Here is a 19,320-nt window from a genome sequence, read left to right on the forward strand (position 1 = left end):
TGCGTCCGCCCCATGTGGCCTTCCCTGGAGTTCTCCGTGGGTTTAGTGTTCCCAGGACTCTAATCTTGGGCTTCCTGGTTCCCCTGCTCACCAGTCACCTTTATTCTTCCATGTACTGAGGAAGTCATGGAAAAACCCAGAACTTATCCGGAGGAGGAGAAGCCCCAAGCAGGGGCGGCAGGAGGAGACAGCTGTCACTTGGCCAAGAGTGTCACTCACAGGCTGCTGTGAGACACGCGTGTGGCTCCGTGTCCCTGGTGGGAGCCTGCAGAGACAAACTGCCCCGGGAGCCCAGGCCCTGCCGGCAGTCGGGCTCCCCCCGAGCACCCACCTGCAGGGCCAGCAGGGAACCCCGGTCCTGCCCCTGCCCTCCTGGCCAGCCCCAGGCGGACGGCAGAAGGATAGACGGCTTCTGCTCCCATCCACCTCGGCATGTTCTAGAAAGGTCCTCTGCCTCTGCTCCAGACAAAACAAGCCTCCTCGCTGTTTTCTAGCTGCCCTCCCAGCTAAACCCCAGTAGAAACACAGGGAACATGATGAGCCGTTCTTCTCTGTTGGCTCAAGGCTTTATCCAGATTTTCAACTCCTCTAGCCTTTGAATGTCCTTATAAATTTTGTTCACCATCAGAATTTCCAATTATGAAAAGGTTAATGCTAAAAGCAGGGTCGGGTGGGGACAGGGTGGGGACCACCCTCTCCAGAAATGCTGTGTTCAAAGGAACGTTTCCCACTGGTTCTGCCAAAATTCCCTCCAATGCCGTGGCCTCTCCCCATTACTTGGAGTCATTCTGGAACCGAAATGGGGTTTCCACGGTTTCCTTCCCACCCCTGTCCCCTGGGGAGGGGGCGGGGGCATCTCCATGAGCTTCCAGGGAGCTTTGAGCTGCTTGTTCGCATTGCTAAGCTCTCCACTGAGACACAAAGTCTTCTTATTAACTTTGAAAACATACGCGACTTAAATTTTTGAAAAATAGCCAAGTAATCCAAGGTGAAAGAAAAACCATCATCCCGCCAATGGCTAAAATTAGGCTGTGTCTCCTCCAGACAGGACAGTCCAGAAAGCAGCCCCCTGCTCTGGGTCTCCACCTCTATTTACATTTATAATTGCATGCGGTCAGAGACCCAGGCTTGGAGAGACTGCCGATCCATTTGAGAAGCCATGGAAATGGTGAAGACACATTTATTTGCTTGCTCGGGGGAAATGAATTCTAAAGAGCACTTTTGTTTGTTTTTACTATTTTAAGGTACATAATTCCCGATGATCTGGGGCTCGCCTCCGTGTCAACACTGCAAGTGACTCGTGAGTCACACAGATGAAAAGGCTGAAGCTCGGAGAACCCGTCTCACCTGAGGCCCCAGGCGTGAGAGCCCAGGCCTGCCGGGGCCCCGCTCCCTGGGCTGTCCGGCCTCGTGGGCCATCCTTGGTGCTGGCTTATTTCCATACTGTGCAGCAGCTTATTACCTGGGGTTCTGCCAGCTCGAACTCAAGTGCTGCCCTTTTATCTAGAGATACGCAGCATACTCAGGCACAGAACTAGGACCTGGCAGCACAGCCCCGCATGACTGGGTTTCTCTCTGTGGGCGTTGACCCATAGATGTGACTGCTTTCTGAGCCAGAGCCGCTTCTCTTTTTACATACTATTTATCAGGACATAGGAACATTTACTTTCTTTAAAAAAAAACTTAAAGAATATTCATAATCCTACAAATACAAGAGAATTTTTTGCTGTTTTGTCTTTTATCTTGCAATCCTTTTGCAGATGCCTATGTGATGTTCTTACCACGATAAGTTGGAGAAACCCCTGTCAAAGCCGCCTGCATCCGTCTCCGAGGACTGCCATAATAAAGTGCCAGGAACCGGGGGCTTTCAGCAGAAATCTGGCCTCTCACTAGTTGTGAAGACAGGAGGCTTAGATGAAGGTGTCAGCAGGGCTGGCTCTGTGGAAGGATCTGTTCCTGGCCTCTTCCAGCTTCGGGGAATGCTTGGCAATCTTCGGGCACCCGTGCTTATAGACGCGTCACTCCAGTCTCTGCCTCTGTCTCCCTGTATGTGCGTATATGTGCATGTGTGTATGTGTATGCATGTGTGTATGTGTGTGCACGTGTGTATGTGTGCATGTGTGTGTGCACGTGTGTATGTGTGCATGTGTGTATGTGTGCATGTGTGTATGTGTGTGTGCATGTGTGCACGTGTGCGTGTGTGCATGTGTGCATGTGTGCATGTGTGTGCATGTGTGTATGTGTGCATGCGTGTGCATGCGTGTGTGTATGTGTGTATGTGTTATGTGTGTGTGTGTCTGTATGTGTGTACAATTTTCTCTCTTCTCATAAGGACACCTCCTCCGTCATGACCTCATCTTACCTTGATTACATCTGTAAGGACCGTGTCTCCACTCAGCCACCCATAGAGGCACCATGGGAAGGACACAGACATCACTTGTTGGGGGCTCAGTTGGCCTGACAATACTGTCCACGGAGCTCCTTATCCAAAGATGGTGAGCTGGAAGCATTTATTAGCAGCCAATAGGAGACCTCCAATTGGTCTTCCAATGTAAAGAGGTCTGGGCCCTCCCTCATTTACTATATAAACAAGAGAGACAAGGCAAAGAGAATTTGCCAAGGGTCTGAGGGCATGGTCAGAGCCTAGAACAGCAGAGGAAAAAATTTAATCGATTGAAATACAATGGGTGGCAGACTTATAACAGTGTTTTCCCTAAGGGCTGTCTTCTGGGAAGCATGGGAGCACTCTTGAAGTTCTCCCCTTCCAGATGAGTCCCGCCATCCACCACCTGGCAGAGGCTGGGGCCCCCAGTTCTTCCCAGCGGCCAGCCAGGAACTTTGTAAGACCAGTGATCACTGGCAGGGGTGCAAATGTGGTCGGGAGGAAGCGCATTTCTTCAGGAGGCTGAGAGAGAGCAAGGCTGAGTGAGCCCCCCCAGACCCAATCCCAGCTGTGGGCACTGAGCTGGGGAAGAAGCCAGGTCCCGCCCTGAAGACCCACATCGGCCTCTTCAGTGCCCAGAATGGTGCCTGAATACAAGGGCTGGGTGCACAAAAGATGGCCTCAGACAGGAAGTAGCGATGGGTCTTACCCACCTCAGCTCTCTGGCAGCTCGGTTCTTGTAACTCTTACGTAAAACACAACAGCCAGCACACGCTGCCTCAGCCCGGTCTCCCAGGGTAGCAGGTGTCACGGCCTCTGCACCCCATCCCAGACCAGCTCCCCCACTGGAGGCACTTCTTTGAATGGAATATGCACTGAGCATGTGTTCATTGGGGCCACCCACATCATACTGCTGTGGACACCTGCCCCGATCCCATTTGGGGAATTCGTTCTTCCCGCCCTGTTCTGATAGAACTGATGCCCCCCAAGCCTCAGGGAGACCCGAGATCTAAGTTGGCCACCTGAGCACTTCCTTCCCCAACCTGGGATGGGCCCTCCATGAGGGGAGACACAAAATTGAGACAAGCCAGGGATGGTCAGGAGACTCAGTCCCAGGATTCCCATAAGAGTTATTCAGTGAGCAGATAAATAATGACTATGAGGATGACAGTAACAACGACAGCTGAAGTATTGAGTGGTTTGTATCCCAGACACCGTCCCCAACAACTCCTGTACCCCAGCTCATTAATTCTGAAGCTAGCCCCATGAGGTAGGCAAATGTCCTTGGGGACAGTGGTGGGGACAGTGACAGATTGCAGAGCATTGCTCTGAAACTCTGTCCCATGAGCGGCAGTTCTGTGGTTGGAGGTACAGGTCCGATAGTTGGTCTTGGGCAGCTCGTTCTGAGTTGTATGCGACAAAATGCTCTTTTTACCATAAAGAGTTCAAAGAGCCAATTTGTGGTAATGTGACTTTCACGTAATAGAGATATTTCTCTCCCTCAGTTTTTACAATTGGTGTCCAAATTGCTAAAAGTTACAGCATATTTCACATTCGTGAAATTTGAAAGCAAAGGATCACTGCTACCTGACATCTAAAATGTTCATAATTATGGTATCCGCCTACCCATCTGTATCCGTTTAATAATGTCAATATCATGGTCCCACAGTGCCACAAATAATGTTTCCTAATTTAGGAGAATTTAAAAAGGGCTGTCAGTGTAGTAGCATAATTTTTATAACTGTGGGTGGAGATAAGTCAGCAGAGAAAAGTGCAAGAAATAAAGAAGCTGTCATTTGAGGTACATAACTCAGGATGACTGTTCATACCTAAGGGTGACTGTGAACATCAGGAAGACTGTTCACACCTCAGGAAGACTGTTCACACCAGGATGACTGTTCATACCTAAGGGTGACTGTGAACATCAGGAAGACTGTTCACACCTCAGGAAGACTGTTCACACCAGGAGACTGTTCACACCTCAGGAAGACTGTTCACACCTCAGGGTGACTGTCCATACCTCAGGAACTGTTCACAGCTCAGGGTGACTGTCCATACCTCAGGAAGACTGTCACACTTCAGGAAGACTGTTCACACCTCAGGAAGACTGTTCACACCAGGAAGACTATTCACACCTCAGGAAGACTGTTCACACCTCAGGGTGACTGTCCATACCTCAGGAAGACTGTCCATACTTCAGGAAGACTGTTCACACCTCAGGAAGACTGTTCACACCAGGAAGACTGTTCACACCTCAAGAAGACTTCAAGCAAGACTGTTTTTGAAAGCTAGAAATTCTTTGTCATTCTAACAATAGAAGTTGCTGTCTAAACTTGTAAAAAAGGAAAAAAAATCCTAAATTGCCAGAGTCCCAGACCCAAATATTTTGATAATTATCAGACAAATAACATGGAAATATCTTGAATGCAGTGATTCTGAGTTCTTTGTGGGTAGGAATTGTGTGTGTTTAACAGCTTCATTGACATATAATTCACATTCCATTGAATTCTCCCACCGAAAGTATACAATCCAGTGTTTTTAAATATATTTACAGGATTGTGCAAACAACACCGTTACTCATTTTAAGACATTTTTGTCCCTTCTAAAAGAAACCATGTTCCCATTCTCACCATGCTCCATTGCCTCACCCCAACCCAGCCGCCACTCACCTATTTTCTCTCTCTGTGGACTTGCCCATTCTGGGCCTTTCATGTAAATGTAATCCTACAACATGTGGTCACGGGGCACAACGTTTGCAAGGCTCAACCGTGGCGTTCCCTCATCATACCTCATTCCTTTCTATTGTCATATAATAGTCCATTGTGTAGATACAACACCATTTATTTACCCATTCATCCATTGACAGACATTTGGGTTGTTTCCACTTTTTGGCTATTATGACTAATGCTACTGTGAGCATTTGTGTACAAGTCCTTGTGGGGACATATGTTTCCATTTCTCTTGGATATACACCTAGGAATAAAGAACTATAATTAGTGAGAAAAACTTCATCTAGACAGTCATGCGAACTTGTACGTTACAATAAGCAACGTTTCATTATTCATATAATTTTTGTTTCTTTATTGGAGAAGTGGGAAAAAATAAATAGGTATTTAAGTATTGAATAAAGATCTCAAGGAACATGGGTTCTCCTTTATTTGAAACAGCACAAATGGATTCCTCTCTGCTTTCAAACAAATGCATACATTTACAGAGATGCTATTAAGTGATTTTTAATTTATCTGACATTGTCAAGAAATTTTCTAAGAATACATTTTTCAGATAATTGAAGTCTCTACCTTTTAGAACTTTGTGATTTTTTCATAAAAATAAACAGATGCTTCTATTCTAGAGGCTCATTGCCTCTAATGATTTCGGATGATTCGTTGTTGTGATCACCATGCCTGTTTATCACATTCTAGCCACACATTCGTATCACTAGAACTACATAGACTTATTTTAGGTTCTGTCCAATTTAGGGATGCCTCCTCTCTCTACATCAGACCTTATTTGGATTATTTTCATTTTGTTGACTCTTTCAAGATTTCCAGGGACTGGGGCTTGCCAAGGTGTCTCACACAACCTGTATTGTCAGCCAAACTCCTTCATTACTGAAACTTCTGCCAGCCTTCTGCACAGAGGTAGGAATCCTCAATTGTCCAAAAGGTCCTGGGCTCCATAGTACAGTGGTCCCACACTCTCAGGTGATGACAGATGACAGGTGGGTTGGCCATGCAACCAAGTGCCTTTTTAACTTCTTCCCAAAGCAGAAAATGTTTTGTTTCGTTTCTCTGTTTGCACGATTTGGAAGTCAGATGGGCCAAACTATTCTCACAGGCCTATGGAGGCACGCCCTAAGTCCCTTTGGGCTGTAAAAGGAACCCAAACAGAGCCAGCGAAATGGCAAAGGGGGCCGAATGGCCACCTCTGGTGCAGCTCTAGTGGGCACCGGGTACATTGAAGACCTTCTGAGGGGTTGTCTGGGAGTCTAGCATTTGGCTCCAGGCCAACCAACACCTATTGGTCTGCAGGCTGACTTCCACCTGGTGCTTCCTTGCCCTCACCCGAGGGTGACGGGGCTGTTTCCTCCCACACTGGCTGACCTCTGGTCGGCTGAACACAGCTCAGAAGCAGGAGACCAGCGAAGCTGGGTGGGTCTCCAGAGGAAGAGCTGGGTGCAGGCAGGAAGGAGGAAAAAGGGGATGGGAAAAGGGTGGTTGTACTGGATCATATGGTGTGCCCCAAATCCACTCCATCCAGACTCTCAGCATGTGCAAATAGCATCTTTGCAGATGTAATTAGTTACGATGAAGTCATGCTGGAGGAGGGTGAAGGACTCCAATGTTTGGTGTCCTTGAGAGGAGGGAAATCTGGACAGAGAAGAGAACGCTGTGTGAAGAGGGAGGCAGAGACTGGAGTGAAGCAGCCGCAAGCCAAGGAAAGCCAAGGGTATGCCAAGAGCCACCAGGGGCTGAGAGCAGGGGCGGGTCCTCCCCCAGAGCCTTCAGCAGGAGCGAGACCCCACAGACAACTTGATTTTAGCCTTCTAGCTCCAGAACAGAGGGAGGATACATTCCTCTCATGTTCAGCCGTGCAGTTGGTGGCGCCTGTCACAGCAGCCCCTGGGGAACTCCTATGGAGGAGAAACAGCAATTTCCAGCCCCCAAGCCCTGGGGGTGACAGAACCAGGGCCAACCTCGGTGCTCATCTGCCCCTCGCCTGTCTTCCAGGAACAGGCGCCGTGAAGTGGGAATACCCTCCAGCGGAGCAAATGTCCTTAATCTTTGTCACAGGAGTGCCAAGGAGAAGGAACTCTCATTCCCTTATGGGGCCGACCGTTGCAGGCACCGTTTTGGATTTCTCTCGCTCCCCTCCTAACAGGGACGTGACACGGTTTGCCCGCGGTGAAGGGCTAGGCTGGCAAAGCTGTTGAATTATTTTATTCCTTGCAGTGCTTCGTGTCCCTCCTTTGTGCCAGGGCCTCAGTGCCGTCCTCACCTGCCTCGGGCAGCTCCCTGCACTCCTCTGAATTTTCCATTTCTGATGCACGGTGAGCTGCAAAACTGCGTAGCCAGGCTTGCATGAACTGTCTGAGAGAGTGAGTGGGTTGTGAGTGACGGCCCAGGGGCTCTGTTATCAGCAAGCCACCAGACTTCGTGCACGACCGTGGTAATATTTGATTTGACTGCTCACAGACCTCTGAAACACTGCATCCTGATTCAGGATCGCGGCCCTGCCGAGTGCGGGTGCCCAGCGCGTGGCCCCTGGTTCGGAGAGCTGTCCCCTACCTGGGGCTATCAGTGCGGACTCCGGCTCCAGGACTGTGGCCTGCGGTGCTCAAAACTGCAGGACCCGCCTTCCTCGGCTTCTGCCGCCCGTGGCCCTGGCACTGCTCAATGCCCCTTGGAGGTGACGGTCCTTTTCTGCAGTCAGGGAACCCCACCTCCAGATCTCTCGTGGGGTTTGCCTGAAATTCCATCGTTCCCTGTGAGTCAGTGTTTCCAATGGTCCTGCATTTCTGGAACCCAGTGCTGAAGTGAACCCTGAGGCTGTGTCAAACTTTCCCAGGAGGCGGGCCCCAGGTTCTAGCCTAGGACACGCCAACGCCACCCAGGCGAGGTGGCAAAGCCTAGGTTTTAGTGCGTGGCCTCTGATGTGGCTCATGCCGCCGTCCAGGTCCCTGTCTCTTTTCTGGACCCTGGGTCTCGGCCCTCATCCATTCCTTGCCTCAAGAGGGTGGGAGGCCCACACATCACCTGCTGTGACAAATCAGCGAGGAGCCCCCCCCCCAAGCCCTTAAGAGGACAGTGGGCAGCCCGGCGCACGGGTGAGTCGCTCCAGGGCTTGTTTTCTCATCATGATAAAACACATGCAGCGTAAACGCTACCACAGAAGCTGTTTTCGGCATCTAGCTCAGGGACAGTAAGTGCATCCGTGTTGTTGTGCAGCCGTCCCGCCCCTGCTCTCCAGAACATTCCACCTTGTAAACCTGAAATTCGGTCCCTGTTCGTACTAACTCCCTGTCCCCCTCTCCCAGCCCTACTTTCTGTCTCTACAAATCCAACGACACTCCTTTTTAAGGCTGAGTAACGCTCCGCTGTTCCGTTGCTTCTTCGACACGAGGGTTTGCACACACCAGGGCGCGGTTGGCTGTTGTCCCCCAAGGAAGCATGGGCCAGGCACGGCCTCATCTCCTGAGCAGGCCCTCCTCGTCCGTCCTCCTCTCCCCCAGGAAGGAGCTGCCAGGCTCCGGGCACTGCGTGGGGAGAAGGACTCTCGGCTGTTTTCACTTCTCCCTATTCCTCGTGGTGGTCGTGACAGGTCTCAGCGTCGCCGTTTGACAAAAGAGGACACACATTGGAAATGTCCAAGGATGTCCCCCGAATGAAACAGGNTCCAGGGATGTCCCCCGAATGAAACAGGTGGTCAGTGTCTGTCTGAGTGCGGTGAGCAGACCCAGTTGTTTGTCCTTCCCCCAACTTTGAGCTCCAGGTACCTGCACACGGCTGGCCCAGGGGACGGGTTTGAGACGTCTGTGCATGGGGCACGGGGACCCCAGAGGGAAGCACAAACCCTGCTCAGCTGGGTCACCTGCCCAGGATAATTAGCCCTACTGAGTCCTGGTCTTCTCTTCTCTAATATTGGTAAAACAATAGTATTTGTTCCATAGCGTCGATTTGACGATTAAAACCGGGTAATCAGGGGCACCTGGGTGGCACAGCGGTTAAGCATCTGCCTTCGGCTCAGGGCGTGATCCTGGCGTTGTGGGATCGAGCCCCACATCAGGCTCCTCCACTATGAGCCTGCTTCTTCCTCTCCCACTCCCCCTGCTTGTGTTCCCTCTCTCGCTGGCTGTCTCTATCTCTGTCAAATAANTAATATTGGTAAAACAATAGTATTTGTTCCATAGCGTCGATTTGACGATTAAAACCGGGTAATCAGGGGCGCCTGGGTGGCACAGCGGTTAAGCGTCTGCCTTCGGCTCAGGGCGTGATCCTGGCGTTATGGGATCGAGCCTCACATCGGGCTCCTCTGCTATGAGCCTGCTTCTTCCTCTCCCACTCCCCCTGCTTGTGTTCCCTCTCTCGCTGGCTATCTCTATCTCTGTCAAATAAATAAATAAAATCTTTAAAAAAAAAAAACCGGGTAATCAATGTATGGTGCTCCATGCAATGTCTAGAAATTGTAGGAGCCAATATTAATATTATTAGAATCGTAATTTAAGAGGGGGAAAAACTTAAAGTGTGGTTCATCCATATATTTCTGTTTTAGGATGCCATTAAAAAATTGTGTTTACATTCTGTGTTTACAAAATTGTTTAATGCATGAGGAAATGTTTTTGCTATGTTAAATTTTTTTAAGTTTCTAAAATTATATATACTGTATGATTTCAATTATGCTTAAAAATAGTAATAAGGGAGGTGCCTTGGTGGCTCAGTCGGTTGAGCATCGACTCTTGGTCAGGTCATGATCTCAGGGTTGTGGGATCGAGCCCCAGGCCGGGCTCTGTGCCCAGTGAGGAGTCTGCTTGGGATCTTCTCTCTCTCACTCTCCCTCTGTCCCTTCCCTCCCACCCCCAAATACACTCTCTTTCTGTCTCTCTAAAGAAAATAAAACAGTAATAACAACCTGGGAGGAAACATGACAAAACGTGAATAGGTGTCTGGGTAACGAGATGGTGTGTAACTATTTTTCTAAGTCCTCATGCTTCAAAACACTTCCCAGGAAGCAGACAACCAGGTCCGTGATTATAAATACAATATATCAAAAATGTAAGGAAATGCAAGTATACAGTAACCAAGCTGTATTTCTCATCTCCTGGTGGCCCCCAGCCAGGGCTGCACCAGAGGGCCACCTGGGGGTCTGGGCACGTCCCACGTCCCTGCCGCACAGCTGACCAGAGGCCAAGGCTGGGGATGCCTGGGTTCTATCAGAATCTGAAAGTGGCTCCCTATTGTTATCTGTAGACAAACAGTGTTGTTCTTATTTCAAGTCCCAAACAGAGATTAGGCACAGCTCCCAGACGGCGGTTTGCTGGTTGGGTGCGTGTGGACCGGCATTATCAGGACCCAGCTACGCGCAAGAGTGTCTGACCGATCCTTCGCCTCGCTGAAGCCTCCTCATCCCGGGTCCGCCTGCTGCACAGCAACTCTTCCCTGCCATCCTGCTCTTTTTTTTTTTTTTTTAAAGATCTTATTTATTTGACAGAGAGAGAGACAGCCAGCGAGAGAGGGAACAAGCAGGGGGAGTGGGAGAGGAAGAAGCAGGCTCATAGCGGAAGAGCCTGATGTGGGGCTCGATCCCAGGACTCCGGGATCACGCCCTGAGACAAAGGCAGACAGACGCTTAACCTCTGTGCGCCCCAATCCTGCTCTTCCTAAGAAGCAAGGAAAAGGGAGGAAGAGGCTCAGAGGCCTGAAGAGGCTGCCAGTAAATTCTCTGCTTCAGGTTCTTGGGAGGAACAGGAGTCAAAGCCTGCAGGGTCCTCGTGAGCAGCCACGGAGAGAACGGCAGTTTCTAAGACATCCTTGCTCCAAACCTCTGCTCCTGTAATGAGCCTTTGTCTGTCTCTGGAACCCGAGGCTGCCTCTGGGGGGGGGGGGGGCACCGTGACGACTGCACGTGCCTCCGCCTGCGCAGTGCCATCGTGCTTCTCCAGCTGGCACCAATCCCGGTGGTGTCCCTGCTTCTGCCTCCACTGCACCGTGTTTCCCTTCTTGACATTCCATTTCCTTTCCTACCCCTAATTCGCATGTACACTCCTGACTTAGGAAGCGGGGTGGAGAGTGTTCTGTTTGGTGACCACTAATCACAGGTCATTTCCACGGCTTTCCTGCAAGGACCCCTAAGAGGCTCTCCGCTGGGGGCCTGTACGGACTCACCTCTCCTGGCCCACGCTCTGTCCCCCGCAGCGGCTCTGACGTGTCCGGTCACATCCCGACAGCGATAAGGTGGGCCTGCCCAAGGCCTCTTTGCAGGGGCCCAAGCAGCCTGCCGGGAAGGACAACCTAGTAGACCATTGGGACTGAGCACTGTATTATCTGGTGAGGCCTTGTGGCATCTTTCACCTTCTCCCGTCTCTCTCGTGCTCCAACACCTCCCACCTCACCAGCAGGCACCGTGCTCCCCCCCAGTGGGGGGTTATCGGGGTGTACAGGGTGGCTTGGGCATATCGCTCATGGCTAAAGGGGCAGGACCCGCAGGTGGCTCATGATATGGGGACTCTCAGACCCAGACATCCCTGCTACGCCCCTGGGCAGGGTTTAGGGCAGGGCTGCCTTGCCTGGAAACCATGGTGTTTTCTTCATCCAACTGGTACCTACAAACACTTAGTGATTAACTGAGTACAGGGATCCCTGCTGCTCTTTCTGAGCTCTGCTTTCCTCCTACGACAGAGGAACTTCCCAGGGGCCAAGAGCCACCCTCCCAGCACTTGTGAGATCAGTGAGAAGCCGCTTCCTGAGGGTTCACACCCACCAAGCGAGTGGGTCCTCAAAGCTCCCCTTCTCCGTGCCTGCCGTGTCCCTCCGCTGTCCACGAGCACCTGTCGCAGAGGGCGAGGAGGAAGACAATGCGCGTCTGCACCCTGACGATGGGAAGCCACCCCTTACCCGTCCTCAATTCCACAGGTGCCGAGCATTTTGCTGAGTCACTCATATCCAGAGACAGCATTTGCTCTGTGTCAACTTGACAGTGATTTGCAGAGGATGTTTAATTCCTTCTGTTGTTGGACTTTTAAAAATAATCTGCACACGAGTAAAGTGTGCCGAATTGGCAGGCTTTTCTTTTTCTATTGAGCCCATGGGGTTTTGCCAGGATTGTTCAGATGCTCCGAATAATGAGGAGTAGCCACGCTGCCCCGCACACGTCCACCTGGTCCCACATTTACAGACTCTCCTACCCTTCAGTCCCCCCGTGGCTCCTCTAGGCACCGTACCCACAAAACACCTGCTGTGACGACCAGACGAACGGCGTGGTGGCCTTTATGTTGCTGTTGGTCCCCCCCTTGACCTTACCGGTCATGACGCTCCCAGGAGGGCAGTGACCACAGGCTTCTGTTCTCTCTGTTAGAGAACAGAGGTCCACCTCTGGTTTTTCAGGGTTAGACCAAGATATGGTTCTAGAACCCCGACCCAACTGTAAACTTGGATGTTCAACACCAGACTGTCTTTCGATACAGGAAATAAAACTTGGAGAAAGATTTCAAACCCCATGTCATCGTCCTAATTTTCCAGAAAGTTTGTGTTGAGAAAGCAGGGATGAGGAATCAAGAGCCCGGCTGCTCTAGGTGAGAGCGCCACCGTGGCTCCGAGGTCAGCCCTGGGACCTGCCGGCAGGACCCACCTGCAGCTAGCTGGTGCCCGGCCACGGAAACCCTGTGCAGGAGCCGGCCTTGTGCTCTTGCAGCAGCGGGACCAACCCTGCAGGCTCCTGCAGCTTCTGGGACACTCGCTGGCAGATCGCTGTCTTGTGATTTCGTCTTGTACTTTGTACCTACACCTTGCACACCATCCTCTCTGAACCATCATCTGACACACAGATAGGACGGGGCAGAGCAGGTGTGCCCCTAGGACCCCCCAGGAGATGGGAGCCTCACCGTCCCGACAGCCTCGCTGGTGGCAGGTGAGGTGCTTCCCAACATGCCCGGCATCAAAACACGGCGAACCTAGCTTTGCACTTTTCTTTTCGCAATTTGGTCCTTTGGGTTGTTGGGTTTTTGTTCTTAAGGTGGCAAATGAGGGTTAAATACTGTTTTTAGAGTTCATGTGACCCCCCAATATGTTTTCATCCCTAAAAAGTCTGTGGTGGGAGACCCTGGGTGGCTCAGTCGGTTGAGTGTCTGACTCTTAATTTCAGCTCAGGTCATGATCTCAGGGTCGTGGGATCGAGCCCCAGGTCTGACTCCATGTGCAGCAGGGAGTCTGCTTCTCCCTCTCCCTCTGCCCCTCCCTCCACTCAATAAATAAATTCATTGAAATAATAAAATAAAAAGACACGATGACCCCCCACATATGCTCTTTAGTCTTGCATTGCTCTCGGGCCACACTTGCTGCTCCTGCTGTGACCTGGTCGAGTGCTGGGTTCTGACACTCGTCTCTCCTCTTGGGCTGACACCGGTCCTCATCGCACCTCTGAGGAGTCACGGAGCAACACTCTGCTTTCAAGAAAAGACCAAGCTTGACAGAGCATTTCCTACTTCCTTCTTCTGCCCAAGTGACCTCACAGGCTGGCGGGCTGTTGGCACTGTGTGCCTCGGGAAAGGGAAACGGGGAGTGAGGAGATCCTTTCCCACAAAGTGGATGCCATCTCCTGGGAGCCTGTGAAAGTGCATGACGCAGGCACCCAGCAAAGCCTGCAGAGCTATTCCTTCCGTCTCCTCCTTCTCAGCGTGTGCGGGTGGTTCAGGGCCCCCAATCAGTGTGAAGGGCAGACTGACCCGGGTCCCGGGCCCGTGGCACGCTAACGCAGAGGTTTGCCCCTCCTTTGGGGAAGGGAGAAGTCATGAAAGGAGCTGACGCCAGCAGATCTTTGCCGGGACAGGTTATTGTGTTACAAGGAGGCACATTTTGGGGATACGATTGTATCAAAGTTGCCCACAAGCCCCAGCTCCCTCTGCGGTTGTAACTGTGATTTCCTTGCCCTAAAAGAAGGGGGAAACATGGAGAAGCCCAGGAAAAGATCAGGTTAAAAACTTGATTTAGTTTCAAGTGCATGAAGACATAGCTTTCTGTGCAGGCTCAGTGCACGTGGGGGCTCCTAGGACACCAGACACTCCGCGCTCTTATTATCTGCTCACCTCTTCCCTCCCCCAAGTACCAACCAGGGAGGGATTGCACGCAGGTAGGAATGACTCATTTCTCATTTGAATACACAGACCCTTTACATAATCTGAGTCATTTTTCTGAGAATAAGCCCTTGAAATGAAATTGCATAATCCATTGCCTTTCTAAACAGCTCTCGCTTAAAGGCAGCAGGAGGACTTCGGTATGAGGGTTTGCAGCAGGTGAGTGGGAAGGGCGAATGGCAGGAAGGCAGGGAGGTCCCGCTGGTCTTTCGGGGAGGTAAATGATGAGTCACCAGAGAACGAGCATTGGGAACATCTCTTTGAGGGAGCTGAGATGAAACTCCGGGCTCACCACTCTGCAGCACCATGTTTAATACATCATTTTTAATTGGCTTTCATCTAATACGGTGCTCACTGGTGGTTATTTGTACGGCTCTCCGGGGCTTTCCACAACAGGCCCTATTTTATTGGCCATGGATACCGTGTCTGCACAGAGATATTATCAGGAAATACGATGGGTGTTTTGCACATCCAGACACACACGCACACAGGGTGGGTGACATGGATGGCGTTGCAACAGCAGCTCAGGAGGGTGGTAAGGGGGTGGCCATGTCGATCACATTCTTGGACTGTACCGGGCATGGTGTACCCATCTCTAAGGGACTGAGGTCCATGGACAATTTGGTTCCTGACTCTCTGGTGGTTAGGAAGGTATCAGAAGCGAACTTCCTAAAAAGGGAGGGAAATATCCAGTGCCCGGGAAGAGAATTCTGAATGGCCATTGTTGCAAAGTGAGGCTGGCAGGCCTGGACAAAGCAGGAAGGATCTAGTGAAACCGGGGCGACTCCACTGGCCCCTGACTCTTCAGTGTCTGGCTCAGATGACAAACGCACAGACGCACAGATGCACAGACGACAGACGCACAGACAACAGACGCACAGACGCACAGACGCACAGGCGAGCGCTGGTATTCCGTCGTCAGACAAGCAGGAGCATCACGCGGCCCAGAAGGGCAGCTGGCGAAGTCCTTGTGCCATCGGCGTTGTTGAGGCTGATTTCACCTTCCCACGTTCCTAGCGCACTGGTCTTGATGCTGGAGGAAGTGTTTGCAGTTTTCAACAACAATGTGATGTGGAAAATGTCTGTCTCCCCCTTCGCATTTCCCGCACCCCAGAACTGAAATGCAACCCTCTGCTTATCCTCTTCCATCAAGGGTGTTACCGGTGGGCTGGTGCTCCCATCCTCTCCAACCCACACTGTGCAGGACCCTGATGTCCTCTCCTGGGTCCCCCTCTACTAGGGCATGGGGGACTAGGTGTGGAAGGGAGAGTGTGGCCAGCAGGCCGGATTGCCAGGGAAACCTCATTCTCACAGAGTCAGCATTTGTTGTGGGCACCTGCAGAAGGACATCTTCAGGGAGAGGGTGGTGGGATGGTGTCAGGGTCTGGGAGGAGTGACATCACCAGGGAAATGTGGACGGTTTCAGGCTGTGGGATAGCGAAGGAGGGAGGTAGAGATCTGTAGAGATCAGGCAATCTCCAGGACCCTCCGTCTAACTCTGAGGCTCCCATGTCTGTCTGCTTCCCCTCTTCCTCTCCAGCTCCACGCCGGCGTGAGCAGAGCCTGTGAGTCTGCCCTGGTACTGATGCTCTGGGGAGGCTCCTTGCTTTCCCTGCCCTGGGGCATGTGTCTGTGTCTGTCTGCACATGCACGCATAACAGGGATTCCTCAGCTCCTTGACCCCCAACCTGCCACCACATGGAGATCAGCCCCACCGTGGGACTGGCTGAAAACGGCCTCCCCACTCACCCTGCTCAGGAAGCCCCGTTCCCCAGGCCCTCCCTCCACAGGGAGGCCTCGTGCTCCTGAGTAGAAACTTCTCAGGTGCACATCGTCTGCATGTTTGCTCACACCTTTAGAAAGACCTGATGGAGGAAATGAGCACTGGGTGTTTTATACTGATGAGACGGATTGAATTCCAAACACCTCTCCAAGGACACACTTCACCGCAGCAAATGTAAAAAAGAAATGGGTCTAATCCGGGAATTACACCATTATTTCATCAGCAATGGTGTTGTGCTGGAGGGCTTCTAGCCATGGACTGAGGTCTACTTTAAAGAAATCCGGATTAAACACGTGCACCTCTGGAGAAGGGGCAGGAGACAGTGGAGTTGACACATGAGGCAGAGAGAACATGTTTAGGCATAAAAAGCGACACTTAAATGTCAAATGTTCGTATTTCTCATTGAGGTCAGACTTTGCCTCGGGCTGATGCGAAAGTGCCAGTTCATTTTTGGTGCAAAAAAAAAAAAGTCCACTTTTAAAGTGGAATATTTGAAAGGGTGTATGAAGATTAGTCTTGAATCTTTCTCAAACACTGGCTGACAAACGTGACTTCTCACGGTGGACGCTGGAGTGACCCAAGCACCACGCTGACGTGAGCTCACGGCCCCTCATGGGCCAACTGCGGCCTCAGGGGCACCAGTCCCAGCTCCAGCACAAACACTGGGTAAATCACTCGCTCACCGGAAGCACACCTGCAGCCACTACCTGCGATACTCCTGTTCCTTACACACTTGGTGGAAACAGGTTGGAGAAAATAAAAAGTAAATCAGCTGGTGTGCCCTGAATTCCGTTTCCTTAAAAGACAGCACAAGCTCCTTGAGTCGTGCTGACATCACAGCTGAGTGGGGAGCAGGGCTCACCCGTGATGTGACTGCTCCACATCCGCTGGCCTGCGGTGTTTCCATCTAGACATGAAATCCATGCTGAGCAAGCCGAATGTGCCCTGGACGCCGTGTGTCCACTGTGCCGACAATGCTATCAACAGGCCTGGTGAGATGTGGAGAAGCAGTGGGTTATCTTACCTCTCACTTGCGTTTTGAGTCATTGGCTGCCACACTCGAATCCCACCTGGGGGAGTGTCCCAGGCCGCAGATGACTCCACGGGAAACTGTCTTTGGCGACAACTGTCCAATGGGCCAGTGTGACCTTCAACAAGAAAGGATGGGCAGGTAGTACGCATTGGTGTGGCCAAAGGGGTCCCCTGCTCACATGTCCGCTCTCTGACCCGGGGCTTCTTGGTCCCCCGCCCCGTGGGACTGAGGCCCACGCGTCATCCTAGTTCACAGCCTCCTTAACGCTCCTTCACAGCCCACTGTACCCATCCCCGCGTGGGGACTGTGTGGGTGTCTGCACTGGTACGCGTCGGCCTCCTCTGTGAGCTGCCCAACTCCAGAGCTGGGGCTTTCTCTGCTCTCTCTTCACTACCGTGTACCCAGCACACAAGCCCACGGAGGTTTTCCGGAGAGGATTCCTGGATGAAGGGCCCAGGCATGCGTGGGACAAACCACGTAGTCGAGAAACACGGTGTCTCGCTCGTCTAACTCAGGAGCCCTGAACGACGGTTTCTGTCGTTCAGATTTGCCCACCCGTCCGCACGTGCCTCTCAGCCGTCCACCCCAGAATAGACACTGCTTTTTGCTTCTAAGCTGACCTGAGGCCCAGCGTATCTGACTCACAGGCGGGGCAGCCCCGACCCCGTCGGTGGCGGCATTCGATGAGCTGTCACAGGCGCTGGGCACCGAGTTTCAGGGAACGACCGATGCTGATGTAATTCTCTCATTGGCGTGAAGAGTTAGACTTCTTAGAAAGCGTACTTGTGCTCACTCTGCTGATACCAGGATGGGAGACAGCATGCCGCCTACTTCATACGGGTTATCTTGTCTGGTTGGTAACTGCTGTGTAGACTGTCACTCGGCCGGCTTTATGATCGGCCAGTTGTCCCGCTCGGCCGAGAGCAGGGATGACGCTGCTTCCATAACAAACGTCCCCTCCCAGGGACGCCCAGGACGGATGTTCCCACTGACCCAGATATCTTACACCCGGGAGAAAGGAACGTTCACAGCTGCAGAACTGTGAGTACTTGCAGTCAAATGACGGTGACTCTCCCCAGCTTTGGGACGGCTTCCATTGTTTTTGGAATGTAATTTCTGGGGGGATGTTTTTTAATCCTGGCCACAAACTATCCCCCAAACAACAGCTGCTTTTACAGAGCACAGTTTTAAAGAGCAGTTCCCGAGGCATGACTCTCGTGACGGGAATTCACTCCTACGGAGCAAACAGTCGTGGTGCCCTGCTGCTCACACCGACCCAAGAGACGTTTACAATATTCAAGCAGCAGAGCCAGGATCAGTGACCGAATGAGTGAGAGTGAGTGACTGTGAAGCCAGTTTTAGGATGAGGAGAAAGGAAGCAACTTTCTGTGTCCCCTTTGTCCTCCAAGGAAATCACACACTGACGATCCTCGAGGAAGGAATGTGTGTGACTAGCGGGGCCCATGGAGAGACCTGCACAACCCGTGACTATTCCACTATCGGGGTCGTGAGGAAGGAAACAAGGCACCACCCTCGGATCCAATGACTTTATGTCCTGAGGTGACACGTTTTGTGGCTGGAATGTTCTCAAGTGTGCTACGACTGCAGTGGGTCTGCATAGAAGAAATAATGGCTTTTTCTCTTCCCAGAGCAAAAACCAAAGTGAAAATAATGCCCTGAGTTGGACGGCGGGACACGTCATTCCCTCACAAGCCCTTACAGAATCGGCCAAAGGCTACGGAATGGGCAAGACGCTGTCCACGAAGAAAGGCAAGTTCACCAGGGGCCAGGCCCTCTCACGATGCTCCTTTTCATCATGACTTGCCCCGCGACTGGCTTAGGCAGAAGAGCAGTGAGTTTCCCATCTTAAGCCTTGTTCTTTCTGGCTTGGGGGACAGTTGTCTGGTGGTTAGCCCTAGCCATGGGACAGTAGGAGCCGTACCACCGAAACAGCCCACCCCTCACAGTCTGCATGGTGCACACCTGCTCTAAGTGGCTTTCCATGTAAATCTACGCTAAATCATTCGTCTTAATTATAAGTTCCTACTGTGTCCGGGGTCTTTTAAACTTGGTGGAGAAAGAGCTTATTCAAGGCTGATATTTTGAAGATCAGCATCTATCCAAGTACAAATGTAGTCTCAGGAGGCAAAAAGAGTTTCTTTTTTGGATTTATATAATTTACAGTAAAGAGGAATGTAATATCTTTCCTGTTTAAGAAAACCGAAGAGCACACTGACTAGGAGATAAGTAGGTGATCTTTCAAGGCAGAATCAGAA

At 51.5% G+C, this 19,320-nt stretch overlaps 1 long non-coding RNA gene across 1 annotated transcript; it reads right to left on the minus strand.

Moving 5' to 3' along the window:
• Positions 1-14,386: 14,386 nt before the first annotated feature.
• Positions 14,387-17,907, minus strand: LOC117796126. The gene is made up of 3 exons (XR_004620503.1): positions 17,665-17,907; positions 17,036-17,159; positions 14,387-15,261 (listed from the first exon to the last, which is right to left on the minus strand). It is a non-coding gene; the product is annotated as an uncharacterized LOC117796126 (long non-coding RNA).
• Between the last annotated feature and the right edge of the window lie 1,413 nt (positions 17,908-19,320).

Source organism: Ailuropoda melanoleuca, chromosome 14, assembly GCF_002007445.2.
Source record: "Ailuropoda melanoleuca isolate Jingjing chromosome 14, ASM200744v2, whole genome shotgun sequence".
NCBI classification, from domain to species: Eukaryota; Metazoa; Chordata; class Mammalia; order Carnivora; family Ursidae; genus Ailuropoda; species Ailuropoda melanoleuca.